Source organism: Notamacropus eugenii, chromosome X (genome assembly GCF_028372415.1).
Source record: "Notamacropus eugenii isolate mMacEug1 chromosome X, mMacEug1.pri_v2, whole genome shotgun sequence".
Classification (NCBI taxonomy): Eukaryota; Metazoa; Chordata; class Mammalia; order Diprotodontia; family Macropodidae; genus Notamacropus; species Notamacropus eugenii.
The window spans coordinates 18,619,069-18,626,751 of NC_092879.1; the positions used below are offsets into that span (position 1 = coordinate 18,619,069).

General features: G+C 45.0%; 1 pseudogene; it reads right to left on the minus strand.

Moving 5' to 3' along the window:
- Positions 1 to 3,941: 3,941 nt before the first annotated feature.
- Positions 3,942 to 4,317, minus strand: LOC140515750 (cyclin-dependent kinase 2-associated protein 1 pseudogene; annotated as a pseudogene).
- Between the last annotated feature and the right edge of the window lie 3,366 nt (positions 4,318 to 7,683).

Genomic DNA, 7,683 nt, shown 5'->3' on the forward strand with positions numbered 1-7,683 from the left:
CTTCTTTTCCTCTCACTCTCTTCTTAACTCTTTGTATTCTGGCTTCCTACTTCATCATTCAACTGAAACTGCTAGCCCTGAAGTCACTAACCATCTCCCGTTTGCCAAAACCGTTGCCCTTTTTTCAGTCCTCATCCTTCTGGACCTTCAATCTTTGACACTGTTGATCTCCCTCTCATCCCTGTTATTCTCTTCTCTCCATGTTTATAGGATGCTCTAGGTTGGCATAGAAAGCCTCTCAGTCTCTCACCCCCTTCTTATCTTTCAGTCTTCTTCTTCCTTATTCCCCATTCCCCACAGATTTTGCAATCCAGCCAAATTGCTGTTCCTCGAACAAAATTCTCCATGTCCAGACTCCGGACATCTCTGCTACCTCTCCCCCATGCTTACAGCGGTCTCCTTCCTCATCTCCACCTCCGGGTGCCCTCCATATCTGGACAAAATCTCACCCATTACAAAAAATCTTTCTCAATCTACCCTAATTCTCTTTCTTACTTCGTGAAAATCATTTCCGATTTATTCTGTGTATAGGTTGTTTACATTCAGGTATTTGTATGTTGTATCCCCCATTGTACTCTGAGCTCATTTGCAGCAGGGACTGTCTCTTCCCTGTCTTTTCTATGCTCATGGCTTAGCACGAGGCAAATATGAGGGGCTTCATACATGTTTCTTGAGTGACTGATTCAGACATAAAATCCTGAGAGCATTTTCCCAAGAAATGATTTGTCCAAGTATATACATCAGCAATTTTCTTTCCTATTCTTTATTCATTTAAATGCTCATTTCTTTTATATTTTCCGTTCCAAATTCTCTGACTCCCTGTTCACCTCCCATGCAGAAGGCAGGAAATATGATATCAGTTCTCCATGTGAAGCGATCGAAACCTTGGTTCCATGGAAGCCAGGCTGAGAAAAAAAGGGGTAAAGCAAAGAATAAAAGGAAAATGAGATATCTATGCTTCAGCATACTGCCTACACTCAGTGCTCATCAGCTGTCTCTCCGGAGATGGATACCATTTTTTCATCATGGCTCCTTCGAAATTTTCTTGAATTAGCATATTAATTAGAGTAGCTAAGTCTCTCCATGGCCATCAACGTTACAATAGTGCTACCGCCCAGCACTTTTTAGAAATAACTAAAAAAAAAAAAAAAAAAGCAAAATCACTTTCCCCCGGCCTGGTTACACAAAGGAACCCATGGAAGCAGAGTTTCACCACCTGCCATTATATGAGTGACTGGTTCTATCTGGTCTGGATCAACCACGGTAAATTATTGATGAGGATAGCGGTTTAATCAATATTAACGTGAAGGCATAAACAGGCACTGAAGGCCCCTGTGTCAAAAAGCCCAATCCGTGGGCCCCAGCATGCTTGCCCCTCGTTTGGTCAGGGAGTAGGAGAGGAATCTCACCCCTTTTTCAGTGGAAATCCAGATCAAGTTTTCCAAGTGTCCAACAAAGCAGCAGCGGCCACTTCTAATCACTGGTTGCTATGGTAACTGGTCCTCACCTAGGGGTACTTGGAATGCTAAGTTGTAGGCAATCAGGCTTCCCCTTTATCAGGCCTCCTTTATGCTCAGTAGGGCCGGGTGCGGGAGGTGGGGTGGCTAGGGGGGGTGGGTTGTGCGGAGGGAGGGGAGGGGAGGGGAAGGCTTCTTCCCACCTTTGTTCCAAGCCTGACAAAACTGGGAGCAGATGTAAATCACCAGGGCTTACCACATATCAGGAGTACCCCGAAACGCACAGCTTTGTGCCCAAAATCAATGTTTATGTTGCCTGTATTGAGAGACAGAACAGAACACAGACATAGAGACGTATAGACGTATGGGCACATTCAGAGACAGGGAGAGAGAAATTAAGATGCGCACTGCAGATCCGTAGGCAGAAGAATAGACATGAACAGAAAAGGGGGTGGTGATGCCTTGACTTGTCTAGCATATGCTGGCCCCTACCTTCTCTCCCCCCTTAGCCTTTCAAAGGCCATCCCTATCACTGCCTCAAACAGTTAACAGTACTGTTCAAGCAGTGAACAGCTGGAGGAAAAGAACCAGGCACTTCATCTCTAATCCGCAAAAGACTCATGGCTAGGATTTTCATGGCAACTCCATGTGCTCAAGTTCTCATGCCAATTGCATTTTCACAATGTACTGCCCATTGTCCTCTGCTTCTCTTCTCCCCACAGGAATCCTGACGGACACTTCTGATTACTCAGCAGCCCCCAAACCATCATCTGTTCAAAGCAGAGCTCCACTGCCAGCCAAGAATGAATGAATGAATGAATGAATGAGCATTTGTTCAGCCCTTACTATATACAAATAACTCAACTAAGGATTGTAGTACCTCTTTTCGTTGCCAATCCCTATTTCCACTTTCTGAGCCCCACAAATCCATGATCGTGTGTTCAATGTTATTATCTCCAAAGGCTATCTAATTGGATGGACCTGTGATTCGAAGGGAATGAAGGGAGAAAGGAAAGGAGAAAAAGAAGAGCAGCCCTTGTCAGTCTGGAACTGGCTTAGTCAGGGGCTAAGAGAGGCTGTTGCCCCTAACCTCCACCCTTCCTCATTCTTATTTCCCACCAGTCCTTGGCACAGCCTAACATTAGGTTGAGCATTTAGTAGGTACTGGACAAATGGTGCCAGCTGTACTGCTGTTTGACTTAAATCTAATGATCCAGGAACTTCTTAACTCACATTTTGTTGATTGTCAGCACTACTCTTCCTCAAAATTTTTGAGCTCAGATTGGTGTCCGAAATTTCCTCAACTCTGTCCTGTATTTAATTGTTGCTACGGTTTTTCTTCTCTATGACTCTACCATAGAAGAAAAGGTTTGGCCCTGCAGTTCCTAAAGTCAGAAGGAGGCTTCCTTTGGAGAGTGTCAGGCAATTCAGTAGTCCCTGAGTGTCTCTCTTGTTCCAGACTGCTAGAGGGTGTTTGAGCACCAGCAGTCTCTAAATTAAGGGTTAATGTTGAGAAGAAATAATGTAGTGGGGCGTCACTGGAGACTTCAGAGTAGCAGGTTTACTTGGAGACAACACAGCAAAGAAATGCAACCGTGATACAGTGATGAAGCTTCTCTGGGCACAGCCCCTCTCCTCTCTGTACAAACACATCTGATTGTCAGAGCAGGCTGCCAGGGAAGATTATGAGGACTTGAGTGGTCTGCAGAAATCCACCAGGTTTGAGAGGTCCGGCCTGCCCATCGGTGGGACTTGTTTTGTTAATGAAAATAAGCTTTATTACATCAAGTAAGAAATACATGCAAAGATGCACTTAGCAGCCTTGGTCATTTATCCAGGGTTCTTTTTTCATCATTCGATGGCAAACTCGAGATGTGACATGGACAGTCTTCTGGAAAGGAACTACGTGGGTTCTTAATTTTTAGTAGGCTGAACAGTCCTCTGTATTTATACGTGCCGCATTTTCAATTTATTGCAAAGCGTGAACAATCATGCAAATGTACACACACCAAAGCCCAAAGCAAGAGAAAAACAAGCTAGTTTTTGAAGCAGGGTGTCTATCATGTGGACCTTAGTGGGAGACACCAGTAAGCTTTGACTCATGAGAAAATCATTAAGCCTCATTGGAAACTCTGAAAAGGTGCAAAAAACGCGACAATTTCGGTGGTTTTAAGAGTATCCAAAGGAAGAAAAACGGTTGGGGCGGGTTAGCAGGGTAGGAGACTATCGTCAGCCCCAACATAAGTAACATTTTTACTAGCAATATCTGGACTCAGTGCCTTAAATAAAAGTGACCTGGGTAGTCCCTAACTGTGTAAAATGCTAACTTTAAGTGCAAAATTGCCTTTTCTTCTATTCTTCGAGATGGTGGTGGGGATAAGACAAAGAAAGGGGAAGAGAAGCCAAACTTTTAGATCATTCAAAATAAGAGATTCATATGAATGCTCATGAAAGTCCCCAGAGGAATGTGTTATTCTGGCTTCTTCATAACGAAGTGGAAAGCTCTGGGAATAAAGTGGCATGGTAGGATCTTGCATTTCGTTCAGGATCAGCCAGGCTTTGCCAGTACTAATCTTCGAGCATGAACGATGCCTCGCTTCAGCCTCTCCATGGAACTTTTTCTCTCCATGTACATGGGTGTGATCTCTTGGAGGAGAGCAAGCAGTTCTGCATATTTTCTTTGAGGTACTCGGCTGCTCCCCTCACCCTGGGTGTTGCCTCGAGACAGGGGTCCATAGTGGCTGAGCAAGTGCCGGTGTTAGGTGGAGGCCGCCAGTCTCGTGAAAGGTGAGTGGACAGTCGGAGATGGGTTCAGGGACGCACGCGGTAAGGTGGTGTTCAAGTTGGGCTTGTGGGACATGCCCGTCGAGGCGAGCAGCGCTGGAAGCCAGAAGGTCCCACGCGACAGAGGAGTGCCTCCAAGCCCTGGCTCTAGAACTCTATTTTTGTTTTTTTATTCCCATTCGTGGGACTTTTTGTGCCCGTAGCGAACAAGGAAGCAACGTCAGGGGAAACAGGGCCCAATCAGGTTCCGTTCAGGCCACGGAAAATCGTAAGCTGCTTGCCATGTGCCAGGCTCTCTGCTACACTGGAAATACGACGAGCTCTAAGACACAACCCGCCCTCTCAAGGTGCTCACCGATTAACAACAAGGAGCACACAAGCCATATAGAGGAAATAGTAGAAAGAAGGAAATTGGTAGAAATTTGCAGGGAAGGGAGAAGCATCCTAGGAATGGTGGGATTTTAGCTGAGACTTAAAGAAAGACAAAAAAGTCAGGTGGCAGAGATGCTTAGGAAGAATGGTATCAGGTGTGAGGAACAACCACTTTAAGAAAATGCCAAAATTTCGGAGATGCAATATCCTGTGCTTGGCTCCTCCTACAGAAAAGAAATCCTTTTTCTTTTTTTAGCTCCCTAATTAACTCACGTTCCCATTCACCACAAAAACTTTTAGTAACTTTTTAATGTATCCTCAACACTTTCCCTTCCTCCACCCTGACAGCTGAGAACCTTATCTGATAGTTGACAAAAGACGTGGAGACAATTTGCTGAGAGCTCCCTCTTCTCTCTGACTTCTCATCTCACATCTTGCACATGCCTTCTACCTCTATCTCGTCCTGGATCTATTTTCCAGGTCATTTGCTTTTCCAAAGAAAGGGTTCACATTGTCTTCTATTTTCGGGGTTTTTGTGTTGTTTTGTTTGATTATTTCTTGATATCTCATGAAGTCATGAGCTGCCATTTCCTCAATGCTCAGTTTTCAGGAATTATCCTCTTCAATGACTTTTAGTCCCTCCTCTTGCATTGGACGAATTCTACTTTCTAAGGAGGAAGGTGGTACCTTCAACAGTCATAAGGCATTTTGAAAGAGACGAGTGTTGAGAGGAAGGGGATGGAAAGAGTTGACATAATAAGGGAGCTCTTACCCTCTCCTGTGCAGGCACGAAGGATCCCATCTCACCCTATCACCCATCAGACTGCCCCCTCCCCCCTCTTATCATCCCCACATTCTGAATCTCCAGCCTATCCTTTTCTACTGGCTACTTCCCCATGCAATGCAAGCATGCTCCCTTTGCTTTGAGGATTCAAAGAACCTCTTATGACCATCCACCCCTTAGCTCTCCTGCCTTTAGCAGTCAAAGTTCTGTAGAATGGCATCTGCAATAGGTGCCTCCACTTCTTTTCCTCTCACTGTCTTCTCAACTCTTTGTATTCTGGCTTCCTACTTCATCGTTCAACTGAAACTGCTCCCTCTGAAGTCACTAACCATCTCCCATTTGCCAAAACGGTTGGCAAACTTTTTTCAGTCCTCATCCTTCTGGACCTTCAATCTTTGACACTGTTGATCTCCCTCTCATCCGTGTTATTCTCTTCTCTCCATGTTTATAGGATGCTCTAGGTTGGCATAGAAAGCCTCTCAGTCTCTCACCCCCTTCTTATCTTTCAGTCTTCTTCTACCTTATTCCCCATTCCCCACAGATTTTGCAATCCAGGCAAATTGCTGTTCCTCGAACAAAATTCTCCATGTCCAGACTCCGGACATCTCTGCTAGCTCTCCCCCATGCTTACAGCCATCTCCTTCCTCATCTCCACCTCTGGGTGCCCTCCATATCTGGCCAAAATCTCACCCATTATAAACAATCTTTCTCAATCTACCCTAATTCTCTTCCTTTCTTCGTGAAAATCATTTCCGATTTATTCTGTGTATAGGTTGTTTACATTCAGGTATTTGTATGTTGTATCCCCCATTGTACTCTGAGCTCATTTGCAGCAGGGACTGTCTCTTCCCTGTCTTTTCTATGCTCATGGCTTAGCACGAGGCAAATGTGAGGGGCTTCATACATGTTTCTTGAGTGACTGATTCAGACATAATATCCTGAGAGCAATTTCCCAAGAAATGATTTGTCCAAGTATATACATCAGCAATTTTCTTTCCATTTCTTTATTCATTTTAATGCTCATTTCCTTTATATTTTCCGTTCCAAATTCTCTGACTCCCTGTTCACCTCCCATGCAGAAGGCAGGAAATATGATATCAATTCTCCATTTGAAGCGATCGAAACCTTGGTTCCATGGAAGCTAGGCTGAGAAAAAAAGGGGTAAAGCAAAGAACAAAAGGAAAATGAGATATCTATGCTTCAGCATACTGCCTACACTCAGTGCTCATCAGCTATCTCTCCGGAGATGGATACCATTTTTTCATCATGGCTCCTTGGAAATTTTCTTGAATTAGCGTATTAATTAGAGTAGCTAAGTCTCTCCATGGCCATCAACGTTACAATAGTGCTACCGCCCAGCACTTTTTAGAAATAACTAAAAAAAAAAGCAAAATCACTTCCCCCGCGCCTGGTTACACAAAGGAACCCATGGAAGCAGAGGTTCACCACCTGCCATTGTACGAGTGACTGGTTCTATCTGGTCTGGATCAACCACGGTAAATTATTGATGAGGATAGCGGTTTAATCAATATTAATGTGAAGGCATAAACAGGCACTGAAGGCCCCTGTGTCAAAAAGCCCAATCCGTGGGCCCCAGCATGCTTGCCCCTCGTTTGGTCAGGGAGTAGGAGAGGAATCTCACCCCTTTTTCAGTGGAAATCCAGATCAAGTTTTCCAAGTGTCCAACAAAGCAGCAGCGGCCACTTCTAATCACTGGTTGCTATGGTAACTGGTCCTCACCTAGGGGTACTTGGAATGCTAAGTTGTAGGCAATCAGGCTTCCCCTTTATCAGGCCTCCTTTATGCTCAGTAGGGCCGGGTGCGGGGGGTGGGGGGGTGGGTTGTGCGGAGGGAGGGGAGGGTATGGGAAGGCTTCTTCCCACCTTTGTTCCAAGCCTGACAAAACTGGGATCAGATGTAAATCACCAGGGCTTACCACATATCAGGAGTACCCCGAAACGCACAGCTTTGTGCACAAAATCAATGTTTATGTTGTCTGTATTGAGAGTCAGAGAACAGAACACAGACATAGAGACGTAGAGATCTATGGGCAGATTCAGAGACAGGGAGAGAGAAATTAAGATGCGCACTGCAGATCCGTAGGCAGAACAATAGACATGAACAGAAAAGGGGGTGGTGATGCCTTGACTTGTCTAGCATATGCTGGCCCCTACCTTCTCTCCCCCCTTAGCCTTTCAAAGGCCATCCCTATCACTGCCTCAAACAGTTAACAGTACTGTTCAAGCAGTGAACAGCTGGAGGAAAAGAACCAGGCACTTCATCTCT